The sequence below is a fragment of the Paramisgurnus dabryanus genome, chromosome 8 (assembly GCF_030506205.2).
Source record: "Paramisgurnus dabryanus chromosome 8, PD_genome_1.1, whole genome shotgun sequence".
NCBI lineage: Eukaryota > Metazoa > Chordata > Actinopteri > Cypriniformes > Cobitidae > Paramisgurnus > Paramisgurnus dabryanus.
In genome coordinates, this window is record NC_133344.1 from 1,332,205 (window position 1) to 1,344,878 (window position 12,674).

The 12,674-nt window shown below is 37.0% G+C and overlaps 1 protein-coding gene and 1 long non-coding RNA gene across 2 annotated transcripts in view; one reads left to right on the top strand and one right to left on the bottom strand.

Annotated features, from left to right (window-relative positions):
• LOC135770631 (uncharacterized) overlaps positions 1-12,674 on the bottom strand; it is a 107,112-nt gene that overhangs the window by 61,721 nt on the left and 32,717 nt on the right. The window lies entirely within an intron of this gene.
• Positions 7,714-12,149, top strand: LOC135770227 (uncharacterized). Its single transcript, XR_010542567.2, has 7 exons — positions 7,714-8,294; positions 8,384-8,533; positions 8,749-8,937; positions 9,484-9,560; positions 9,875-9,962; positions 10,068-10,188; positions 12,110-12,149. It is a non-coding gene; the product is annotated as an uncharacterized lncRNA (long non-coding RNA).

The window sequence follows — 12,674 nt, forward strand, 5'->3', positions numbered from 1 at the left end:
CATTAACTTTAACGTAACATCCAAGAGCGCTGATCTTTGACAGAATAATTACTTCCGATTGGGGATTCACAGACTGATTTATGAGCTAGTAAACTAATGAGACACACGGAGAGTGATTCAAAACAGCGCGTCTGTGTTTTTCCATTCAGAGATGAGCCTGCTTAGGACCTCCATTCACTAGGTGGCGGAATGATACGAAAGGTGATGCGGTTACAGTGCCGTTATCAGCACAATATCGCATAGCTCTTAGCCAATCAGATTCGAGAACCAGAAAGAACTGTTGTATAAAAGACAATATCTTTTTCTCCATGCATCATCCATCAGCTGAGTGTGCCACTCCACTACTGAACAGCGGAAATGACCACAGGATTTTACACCAGCACCTGGATGGACATTCAGATGACAAGGATAAAACTCTGCAGTCACAACAACTACTGTTCACAGACACAGCTCAGGCTGAGCCCTGCCCACAGACCTCGCTACAGCTGGATTGTGAATCAACACCCAAGGACGTTTCTGTTGATAACACTCCCCCCAGCCTTCAGGAACACCAGAATCACAGCTGATGTCGTCACACTCTCTCTCCCTCTCTCCAACATAACCACTTCTCTGCTTTTCAGAGAAAATGGAGAAACTGGTATTTGCTGGAACAAAGCTCTCCCACTCTATTGCTGCGATTCCCCAAATATCAACCAAGAAATGGCGGGCTCCTCAACCACCAAAGCCTTCGGGCCCAGCCCGCCCTCCCCCTCCATCTGAGAGAGCACTCCGACCTCTGCCTCAACGTCAGGGATCACACCAGCCCTCATCTGCAAACAGCACTGGTAACTGATATGTGTTGGGTTCCCGCTACGTCAGCAGTAGCAATCATAAATATTTTAAGAACAAGCGGGTGCCCGATGTCCCGTAGTTTTCCCTATCTCTGTCCTGACATGTGATAGAAAGACGAAGGCCGTCTCCAGCCGCACAGCAATTCTATCTAATCTACTTCCTATTTTACGTCATTCTGGGATTGATACAGTGCCAAAACCAGTTACTGTTAAGTTAGCACTTCTGAACATCCGTTCACTAAAGAACAAATCCTTTTTAGTTAATGATCTTATCACCACTAACAACCTGGACTTTATGTTTCTAAATGAAACCTGGTTAGATGACAGCTGCAGTGCTACAGTCCTCAATGAATCAGCCCCACCCAACTTTACCTTTATAAATGTCTGTAGAGCTGTTAGAAGGGGTGGAGGAATAGCTGCTTTATTCAAAGATGCCTTTCAATGCAAGCAAGTGTTACTTGGTGATTAACAGTCTTTTGAATATTTGTGTATTGTTCTAAAAGGTACACCACGCATTCTGTTTACAATTATTTATAGACCTCCCAAATACACCTCAGCATTTGTTGATGAATTCACAGAACTTTTATCAACAATTTCCTCTGAATTTGATTATTTTGTTATTGCTGGAGATTTTAATATTCATATAGACAATGCAGAAAACAATACTGCGATTGAACTGTTAAATGTTTTAAACACTTTTGATCTGACCCAGCACGTGCAAGGTCCTACACACAATCGGGGACACACTCTTGCTCTGCTCATTAGCAAGGGTCTAAACATTTCATCCACTGTAATCAAGGATGAAGCCCTATCTGACCATTTCTGTGTTTACTTTGATTTATTGATCTGTCCTGCCACTGATGCTAGATCTGTCTATATCAAAAAAAGGTTCATAAATGAGAACACCAGTGAGGTATTTATGAATGCTATGTCAATGTTGCCAAACATATCCGCAGACTCTGTTGATGTTCTCCTTGAAAACTTTAACATAAAAGTCAAAGATGCTATTGATGATATAGCTCCAGTTAAGGTCAGGATGATCACTGGCAGACGTAAAGCACCCTGGAGAAACACAACAGCAGTACAGCACATGAAAAGAACATGCAGAAAACCTGAACGTATGTGGCGGAAAACAAAACTTGAAGTACATGATTGCATCTATAAGGACAGTCTTCGTGCTTTCAATGTAGAACTAGGCACAGCTAGACAGACCTTCTTTTCAAACATTATAAACAACAACATCAACAACACTCGCACTCTCTTTGCTACTGTAGAGAGAAGAACAAACCCCCCAAATCAAGTTCCTAGTGAAATGCTCTCTGACAACAAATGCAATGAGTTTGCAAAGTTTTTCTCTGAGAAGATCAGTAATATCAGAATGGCGATCAATACGGCCTCAAATTGTACTGTGGTCAGTCAGATATCATTGCAACGACCTCAGAAATTAGTCATTCTCTCAGAATTTGACATAATTGATATAAAAACCTTGGAAGAAACAGTACTTGAAAGCTACTTGAAAGACAAATTACATCGTGATGTGACCTGTCAAAAAATAGACAGTGTCCAGAGACGATATAACTCCTTTAAAGTCACTGTGGAATGCAATAATGTGGGCGAAATGTATGATCCTCAACTTTGGCCAGAGGGTGTCTTTGTGCGGCGCTTTTATGAAGCGCGCAAACTACTAGATACAAATATTCAGACTGCGACAAAAAATGACTGTGTGTTTGATGCTGGGGCAACTAATGCTGTGAAGAATGGACTATTATTATCATGAAAGTTGCGTCATATAACACGCGTGGCTTACGTCTTGGACAGGGGGCCGGGGACAAAGCGAGACGCATTGTTGTGGATGAACTTTTTATGAGTACTGACATTCTATGTATACAAGAAACTATGCTACCGCAACAAGATCTACATGAACTAAACACTGTGCATGATGACTTTTATGGGGCAGGGGAGTCTACAACAGATTTGAGTAAGGGAATAAGACGTGGTAGAATACCAGGTGGGGTGGCCATACTATGGCGGAAGAAATATGATCCATTGATTAGTGTGATCCGATTAGAAGTTGATTGGGCTATAGCAATCAAGGTTGCACATGAAAAAAGCACCTTTATTATTGTAAATGTATACACTCCCTATGAAAGCTACCAAAATGAAAGTGAATACCTTAATAGGTTGGCTTTTATAAGCTCATTCATTAAAGAAAGTATATGTACATGTATATTTGTGGTAGGTGACTTGAATGCTGATATATCAGATGATGGGTCTTTATTTGGGAGACATCTCAATCAGTTCTGTGTAAACAATAAGCTAATCTTATCAAGCAAAGTGATGTTACCAGCTAATAGCTATACATATATTAGTGAAGCATGGCATACAACATCGTGGCTGGATCACTGTATATGTACAGCCGATGCTCACGAGTGCTTGATGGAGACTGAAATCCTGTATAGTTTGGCCGTAAGCGATCACATACCCCTATCCATGAAATTAGACCTTGATAGTCTGCCTGAACTGTCTAGTTATGAGGCTCATGAGCAAAGGAAAGTTGATTGGGCAAGGCTCTCACAATTTGATATCTGGAAGTATAGCTCCCTGACTGATCGAAGTCTTAGTGAGATTGATATACCACTTGATGCTGTCTTGTGTAACAACATTAACTGTAAAAATAATCAGCATTATTCTGGTATACTTAGAATGTATGAAAGTATAGTAAATTGTTTAAATAATGATAGCAAGTTATTTGTACAAGAAAAAAGAAAACGAAATATTAGACCTGGGTGGAATGATTATGTATATGAGCTTCATTAAGAAGCTAAAGAAGCCCTGTACAATTGGGTAGTAGCTGGAAAATTGAGGCATGGCCCAGAGTTTGAACATAAGAAAAAAGCAAATGCCAAGTTTAAATATGCAGTACGTTTTATTAAAAGAAATGAGGAAAAGATGAGGGCAAACTCTATGGCTAAAAAATTGCAGCAGAGTGATGGGTATGAGTTTTGGAAAGAAGTTAAAACTGCTAAGAACAGTAAGGCGTCTTTGCCAGCAAGTATTGATGGGATCTCTGGAGATGAAAATATTGCTGAATTGTGGGGCACACATTTTAGGGGAATTTTTAATTGTGTTGTGAGTATTGATTTTAAGGTTGGTGATGTGGTTAATAATGATGGTGTGGTTATTAGGCCTAATGAAGTGTTTGGTGCAATTGGGAAATTGGCTGCAAACAAAGCATGTGGTCCTGATAATATAACAGCTGAGCACCTGAAATATGCAAGCCAAAGACTGTCAGTGTTACTTGCCATGTGTTTAACTGGATTGTTGTCTCATGGGATACTACCGGACTCAATGCTATCTGTACTGCTAACACCAGTCATTAAAGATAAAACCTGTAAAGCATCAAGTACACAAAATTATAGACCAATTGCTTTGGCTAGTGTACTATCCAAAGTGTTAGAACGAATATTGCTTGATAGGCTACAGGAATATATTGGAACAACTGACAACCAATTTGGATTTAAAAACAAACATGGCACTGATTTGTGTGTTTATGCTTTAAAAGAACTTGTCTCCAAGTATAAGGGGCACAATACAACAATGTTTATGTGTTTCTTGGATGCGTCCAAAGCCTTTGACCGTATTAATCATGGTAAATTGTTTACTAAATTGCAAGAGCGAGGGGTGCCTCCATATTTAATAAGAATTTTGCACCATTGGTATTCAAATCAAACCATGCAGGTTAGATGGGGGAAAGCAACATCAACCCCGTTCCCTGTATCTAATGGGGTCAGGCAAGGTGGAATATTGTCACCTATTCTTTTTAACTTGTATATTGATGACCTATCCAGAGAGTTGGAGGAGTGTAAGACTGGATGTATGGTGGGGAATCAGCTCATTAATCACCTAATGTATGCAGATGACCTAATTGTTATGTCACCTTATAGTGCTGGGTTGCAACAATTGCTTAGAGTGTGTGAAAAATATGGTATGCAATATGACATCACATTTAATTCTAAAAAGAGTGTCATCATGATAGTACGAACTAAGGAGGATCAGCAGCTAAAGTTTCCCTCCTTTTATTTGTCTGAGAAAGAACTGGATATTGTTACTAAAGTAAAATACTTGGGTCACATTATTAGGGATGACCTAAGTGATGATGATGATATTCAGCGCCAGTGCTATAAATTATATGCGCAGGCAAATATGTTGGCACGAAAATTTCATATGTGCACTGATGACGTTAAAATAGCTCTTTTTAGAGCTTACTGTACTCCACTTTACACAGCACATCTATGGTGTCGCCATAGTAAAGGAAAGATGAATAAAATAAAGGTGGCATATAATGATGCTCTTAGAATTTTGTTGAAGTACCCAAGGTGGGAAAGTGCAAGCAAGATGTTTGTCAATTGTAATGTTTCCACTTTCGGAGCTTTGCTTAGGAAACTAATGTTTAAATTTATGTGCAGGCTTACGGAGTCTAGGAATGTCATTATTAGGTCTTTGGTGGACCCTAACATGAGTGTAACAAGATACTCCTCGAGTCTCTGGAAATATTGGAATCAACATTTGTATGTTTTTTAAATATTGGACACACATTTGTGCTATGTGCTATTTATGGTATGTTTGTTGTGGTTGTTTGTGGATGTTTGTATACTGTGTGTCTCTTTTATATATTATGGATGTTATATTGTGTATGCTTTTTTTATATATTATGGACGCTTGTATGTTGGTATGTGTTTTTATATTTGGACTTCGAGTCTGTTAATAAAGAATAATAATAATAATAGTACAACATCTTAAAGCATCAACTTGCAGCCTTGACACGCTCCCCACATCTTTTCTCAAAAAGGTACTTAACTGCTTAGAAACTGAACTCTTAAAAATAGTAAATACCTCTCTGATCACAGGCACTTTTCCAGAGTCATTAAAAACAGCAGTTGTTAAGCCTCAGAGGGTTGGGCGATGTCCCCATAAATTGGCAGTTGACAATGGTTACATAAACCATCGCGATGGACGATGATATCGTTAGGCGGGGGGGGGGGGGGTATTTTAATTTTTCGTTATTATTCGTTATTATATAGTTATTATTCATTATTTTACTTTATTACTTCCACTTAAGAAGAGTTGTGCACTTTTTATTTTAATATATATTTTACATAAATACTATTCTGTACTTAAAATCTATAATTTTGTTATTTTACTATCCCAACTAATGTCTCTTTCCTATAGGTTGCACATAAGGGGAAAAAGTAGCTTTAATCCACTGAAGAAGAGTTGTGCACTTTTAAGCACCTTTTAATCTCTTTACATAAATATTTTTTTCTATTTAAAAGCTATAATTTCATTATTTTACTAACCCAACGACTCCTCCGCGCTTTCCAAATTTTGCACGTAAATATCTGTGCATATGTGCCACCAGTACTCCGTCAGAGAGCGGGTCTTCAGCACCGCGGGGAGCAGCCAGCACTTCAATCCGCAGCTTATTAAAACTAGACAAAGTGAACAGGGCCAGACACATCTAAATTTAAACATGGTCTGTGTATGTAAATCCCGCGTTTCGGTCGGAGTGTTGTTCCCGTTTTCTTGTTCTTGACGTTCCCTGAATTCTGGGTTTATATCCTAATCTGCCGCTTCAGTGCAGTATAGCCTCAATGTAACAATGAGCACGATCTCCCGAGACACTACAAAAGGCTACTAATAAATAATTAATATGGGCTGTTTTCTTGTACAAAATTAAATATTTTAAGATAAATGTACAACATGTAAAAAGACAAGATTCTAGCAATGTCAAGATTAGGGATGGGCATTTTCCAGTAATTTACTAATTTTTTTAATATTTAATTTTTCGAATATTTAAGCTCTTAAAGAACGAATATTCGTTTATTTAAATTATGTTAATTAAGACATGTGTGTTTTGTATTTTTCATTTTGTCATAATTTCACAGAAGGCTTATAATTAGGAAATATCCACAGCAAGCTAAACTTATATTCTGTATGTATATATATGTATGTATTTTAAGTTGAAAACATTGTAAAAATATATATATATATATATATATATTTTAAATTCTTCTTAAAAAATATCCTTCAGAAAAAAATGCGTTAAAACTTAATGCGGAGCGAAGTCTAGTCAAATCCTTAGTTTCAAGTCGGTCGTTAGTATTAATTCATTATTGTTTGATGTTACATACATTATATTATACCAAATATTATACACTAACCCCAAATCTAAGCAAAGTTTGAGGACTTGCGAAGTTTAAAGTTTGAGGACTTGACAAAGTAGGCTATCATCATTTAAACAGACTCAAAACACCAAGAGCCCGGAGCAAACGAAAAAACACATCTACATAACCGACTGCTCAGTCGCCATATAAATATCTTCTCAGTTTAGTTTGACGTATTTGTGAATAAAGAAAACCATATTTATCCTACCTGCTTCGGTGAAAGCCCGTTCTTCTGACTAGATACAATAATGCCGGTGCTGCGGAGAAAACTCTTCCTGATGATGGTTATCCGATAAAAACAACAGACGGATTGAACAAGATTGAAAATCTGTATTTAACATTATTTTACAAATAACGTAAGCTGGCTCGATACATTTTTTTTGACTGTGCAAACTAAAGTTACTAACGTTAGCTTAATTTAACAACATTTTACAAAGACGGTGCTTTGCTTTAAACTGCCAAGTGCACACTGTAAAAAAATTTCGTTGTTTTCACAGTTTTTTACTGTTTTTCTCGACAGTTTCTTACTGTATAAGTTGTTTACAGTTTGTTACTGTAGATTTGTTGTTTCCACAGTATTTTAATGTATTTTCAACAGTTTTTTACTGCATAAGCTTTGTACAGTAGGCTACTTTAGTTTTCCAATGCATTATGGGAAATATTACTCTGAATACAGTATTACCAACCAACTGCAAAACACAATTACAAACGTCTATGTATATCTTAAATGCTTAATTTTTTGTGAGATATTTGGTTTAATGTCTGTTTTCACATCAGATGCTCGGTGTGTTCCTTTAACATATCACGTGCCTTTTCTGAGGCTTTAATGAAATCACCAGCCAATTCAATAGACATACCATCAGTTCTTAATATTGTTGCCTCTGGGTCACAAAATGTATTTTTAAGATTAGTTTAGGCGATAATATGTATATGTATAATCTTCAAATAGCAGTCGATTAGTTAAAAAAGCGCTAATTTTAGAATTTGATTAAACAAATGCGGAGGGTTCAGGCGCGAGTCGGTCACGTGATGTGCTCCTCAGTTCTGTCAGTAGGGGGAGTGGGAGAACGCGTGTGTGTCGTCGTATCTGTTCTGCTCATCTAGCGCGTATTTCTTTATTAATATCTGCTGGGTGAATATTAATACGTATATGCTAACATTAATTTTGTGACCACAAAATGACAGAGAGCTATTATACGAGATATTGTGTCGTCGTGTTTGTCTTCACTCACTTCATCTGGTAAGTGCTATATGCAATATCTGGTATGAGACTTTATTGGCACTAAAGGGTTCTTTCGGCTAAATTTTACTTCATTTCTGTCATAACAGCAAACAACTTCTGCAACTACACAATGATTGTCTGCGTGTGTGCAAAATAAAGCACGTTCACTGTGTAAAACCCCGCGCAGGGCATTTTCAAATTAACGGTCAGGGCGAGTCTGAGCTTATCGTGTTGTGTTGACAAGAGACTTTGCTGAGGTAAGTAAGAGAAAGAAATTAATGTGTTAAATAAATAACGTTATAAACTTGAATTATGTTGTGCCAGAATACGTTGTGTAATGAATATCTGTGGAATAGGTTTAAAATAATACATTAATGACTGAACATGAACTTGACTGAACATTATGGCAGCTAGAAGTAGCCTATTAAAAAGACGTATAATAGATTTAACAATGTTTTATCTTCTTTATTAGTGTATGTAAATCTGGGCTACAGTCCACGACAAATTTTCTACGGTAGTTTTACGCCTGCACGCTCGTCATCTCGTCTATCGCGGGATATCATCATCACTACAGCGGACATCGCATTGAAGAGATCCTGTGCATGTTGCGTGGCGGTGTGTTCACTTGGATTGAGACCAGCAGTGCTTTTTTAAACAGTGGGTGAGTACTAACTTATTATTGTGTAGTTTCATAAAAGCCTTACTCTTTTCAGTCACATACTTTTGTTCATCTGCTAATAATAGGACTATGATCCATACACAAAGATGTATTGTGGATTTAAATAATATCCGCGAATATTTATGTGAAAATGTATTAGTGTTCTGCTGACATGAGATCTGAAAATGTGTTCTAGGACCTGATATGGATTAATCCAATGATCAACGTTTTTCTTTGTATCCCTGTTTTGTATATTCTGCCATTACATGATGGTCATATGTCCCGGATGATCGGGAGAAGTCACGTGGTTCAATTATTATTATTTTTTTACGTGGTCCAATTATCTGTTAATATTTTTTTTTACCATGCATTTAGCATCAGGCAAAGCCTGCAATCAATCTATTAAGACAGAAACAATATCTTACTTATTATTATGTTGTTATTATGACAATATCCTGTGATCATCTGAGTTAGAACAAAATCTATTCATTTTCAGGTATTACTGTGCAAGTGCCCTGAATCATTCTGTTGAAATGTTATGTGTTTAAGATTCTTTACGACATCAAGATGTGGTTTGGGAAGGACCTTCATCTAAATCTGAAGACAGGACATACTGGCTCAAAAAGGTACAAAATTGTTTATACCCAATTTGAAATGTTGAACAATTACTTTACTGTACTGGACTGGTCAAGTGTTTGGTCAGGAACTGCCTATACACTTGAAAAATGCACAGAACTGGAACAGCACATCAGTTGGGAGCACATTAACAAGGATTAAATTTATCTAATAATTATTTTAATATATATAAGTAAGCAACTACTTGCTGAGTGTATTTAATGAGTGTGTATTAATCTCTTACAGCTCCCATACTGTACAGTACAGTACAGTATATTTTAATCAGTGTGGCAATAACTTGTGTTTTATTTTTATGTTTACACAGGTGTTTCTGATATGGAGAAAAACCCTGCACTGCTCATTTTATTTCTTCATCTTGAGAATACAGCAAGTTTACCTTTTGTCTGGAAAATGTAAGTTTTGAGTTTGGCTAACAATAGAGTTTAGATTTTGATGCAATTTATTACTCAACTCTTTAACTTGTATTCTTAGTTACTCAGTACATGTTATTTTCACAGGATTCAGCAAAGCTAACACCAACAACAATTTTTCATGGCACTTTAAACCACCTTGATGTGAGGAGCCAGCATCAGAATGGATGGTGTCAATATCCTGAATGAAGAAGTGGAGGTAACAGAGGTACTGTATCTCTTTTTTATCTCCTTCAGTGTAGCATGTCCAAACCCATCATTGCACACTAAACGTTAAATATTTTTGGTGACTACAAAAGACAGTCTATAACACTTCTAAAATTGTACAAACAAAATATTTCTATAAATTGTTTTGCCATAACAAACCTTACTTAGTGGTAATTGGTTCGTATATAGTTTTGTGTAAATTTGTTCATTTAACGTCTTAAGTTTGGAATGGTCTATACGGAATTAGTTTTGTGTTTATTGATAATAATTCTTATAGTTAACACATTTATTTATTTCTTACACCAGTTATAATTTATGGGTAGGGGTGTGACGGTCATTATATAACCGTGAGACCGACGGTTATAGTTGAACACCGTCATTAGAACTCTATAACCGCCAAAACCGTGTTATTAAAATATAAAAAAAAAAAATGTATCAAAAAGAATGTTTAAATACTAATTAAAAACAATTGTTAACAGTCTGTGTTACACGCCCCCTCATGTTCTCACGCAGTGAAAATACAGAGCGGAGCAACACTGACAACGCGCTGACATACAGGACAAACCAGGTTACTTTTCGGTTACTTTTGAGATTAACCATATTAAACAAAGTCTCACCTTTCAAATCATCTCTTCCCTCAGTACACTCCGCTTTTCAAGTTCAAATCCTCCCATGCTAATCTACTAACTCTCCTGAATGCACATTCACTGCTTGCTGTTAATTTTAAAGAAACGTAGAGCAAGTAGCTAATCAGTGTCTAGTTTATTCAAACGACGGGTGAGCACTGTGCAGCGCGTCTGCGGAGAGCGTTTGCTGCGCGTGGCCATTGTGCTTTTACACCGGTTGCGTTTGCAGCGCATAGTGTGCAGTTTAATAACAATCTGAAGTTCACATTACTTTCTTTTACCTGCATTTATGAGCAAAACCTCTGGTTTTGGTCCGTGTAATGACAGATATATAGACACAATTACAGACATAAAAAGCCCATGGCACAAATGTATTTCTCTAAAGATTATTAAGATAGATGATAGATAGAGGATTAATTTATGCTGGGCAGAGAGTGACAGCGCAGTCTTCTGGCAATAGTGTGTTTTTTAAATATTTCATTGCTTTCTGTTAAATTGTTCAACATTATTACTGTTTGAAACACACTTGGCATAACATTCATGATTTTATGGTAAAATGACACTTTCCCGTCAATCCACGAGCATTTAAACGAGCAAAACGCCCCCCACCGACGGTTATGTTACGAACTGTCACATTTGACTCATGTCATAACCGTCATCACCAATTCTGAAACCGGCACACCCCTATTTATGGGGTAATATTTGTGTCATGTTTTAGTCACTGAAATGTGTAAAATCGTGCAAAAATATTTACTAGTCTACCTGTGGTCTATTAAATATTATTTATTCAAAATGTAATTCTACTTCGCAGTTGTGGCTGGTGACTTCTCTCCTAAGGGGTGCAAATTCAAAATATGTGTTCAGAGTGTAATGTGTGTTGCTCATCATGTCAAAGTATGCGTTCGTTGTGTCATGTTAACCATGTGCATCTTGCCTTATGTCAAAATACGTGCCTGCTGTAAAAGCGTCAGAAGGGTTTATAATTTTATGACAAAATAAAATTCACAAAATACTCGCAAGACACTAACTTAACACTAAACTCTGATTACACATGAGATTTAGCGAGATGTTTTATAATAAACCCCTTTGAAGCATCTGCAGCAGACACGCATTTTGACATGATGCGTGATACACATAAGTTTACATGACGCGCTAAATACATGTTGTGACAAGCTTTGCATCGTGCGCCCTTGAAAAAGAAGTCACCAACCAGAACTGCGACTGGGTTATTTAAGCTTTCAGTAATATGTAATGTTATTGTAACATTCTCCGTAATATTTTCTCTGTTCTCTCAAGGTGGATCTCAAGACTTGGCCATGTTCTAGATTATAACTGGTGAGCTCAAAGTACATTATTGCTAAAAACAAGCATTTTAGATGATTAGTTAATTTTTTGACTTATTATTAATTTGTTTTATCATTTGTTACAGGATTATCACAAGTCGCCCCTGCTGTATATGACGCCCCCACCACCTACACCAGGTGTAGGAAATGTCGGTCCTGGAGTGCCGTTGTCCTGCAGAGTTTTGCTCCAGCTCTAAACAAACACACCTGAACAACTAGATCTGAAGAGTCACCAGAAAACTACAGGTAGGCGAGGTTTTATCAGGGTTGGAAATAAAATCTGCAGGATTTCGGCACTCCAGGACCGACGTTGCCTACTCCTGACCTACACCTTCATCCTGCCACCACCACCCATACTACCTACAAAAAACTGTATTGTAATTATGCTTTTCACTGTATTGTATGATGTGGTTTTCTCATTTAGGGTAACTACACTATGGCAACCATTTGATACATTGATTGCTGACTGATTTTGTTATTTTTTTTTTACTTTTTGTTTAAAATCTAATCAATTTTTT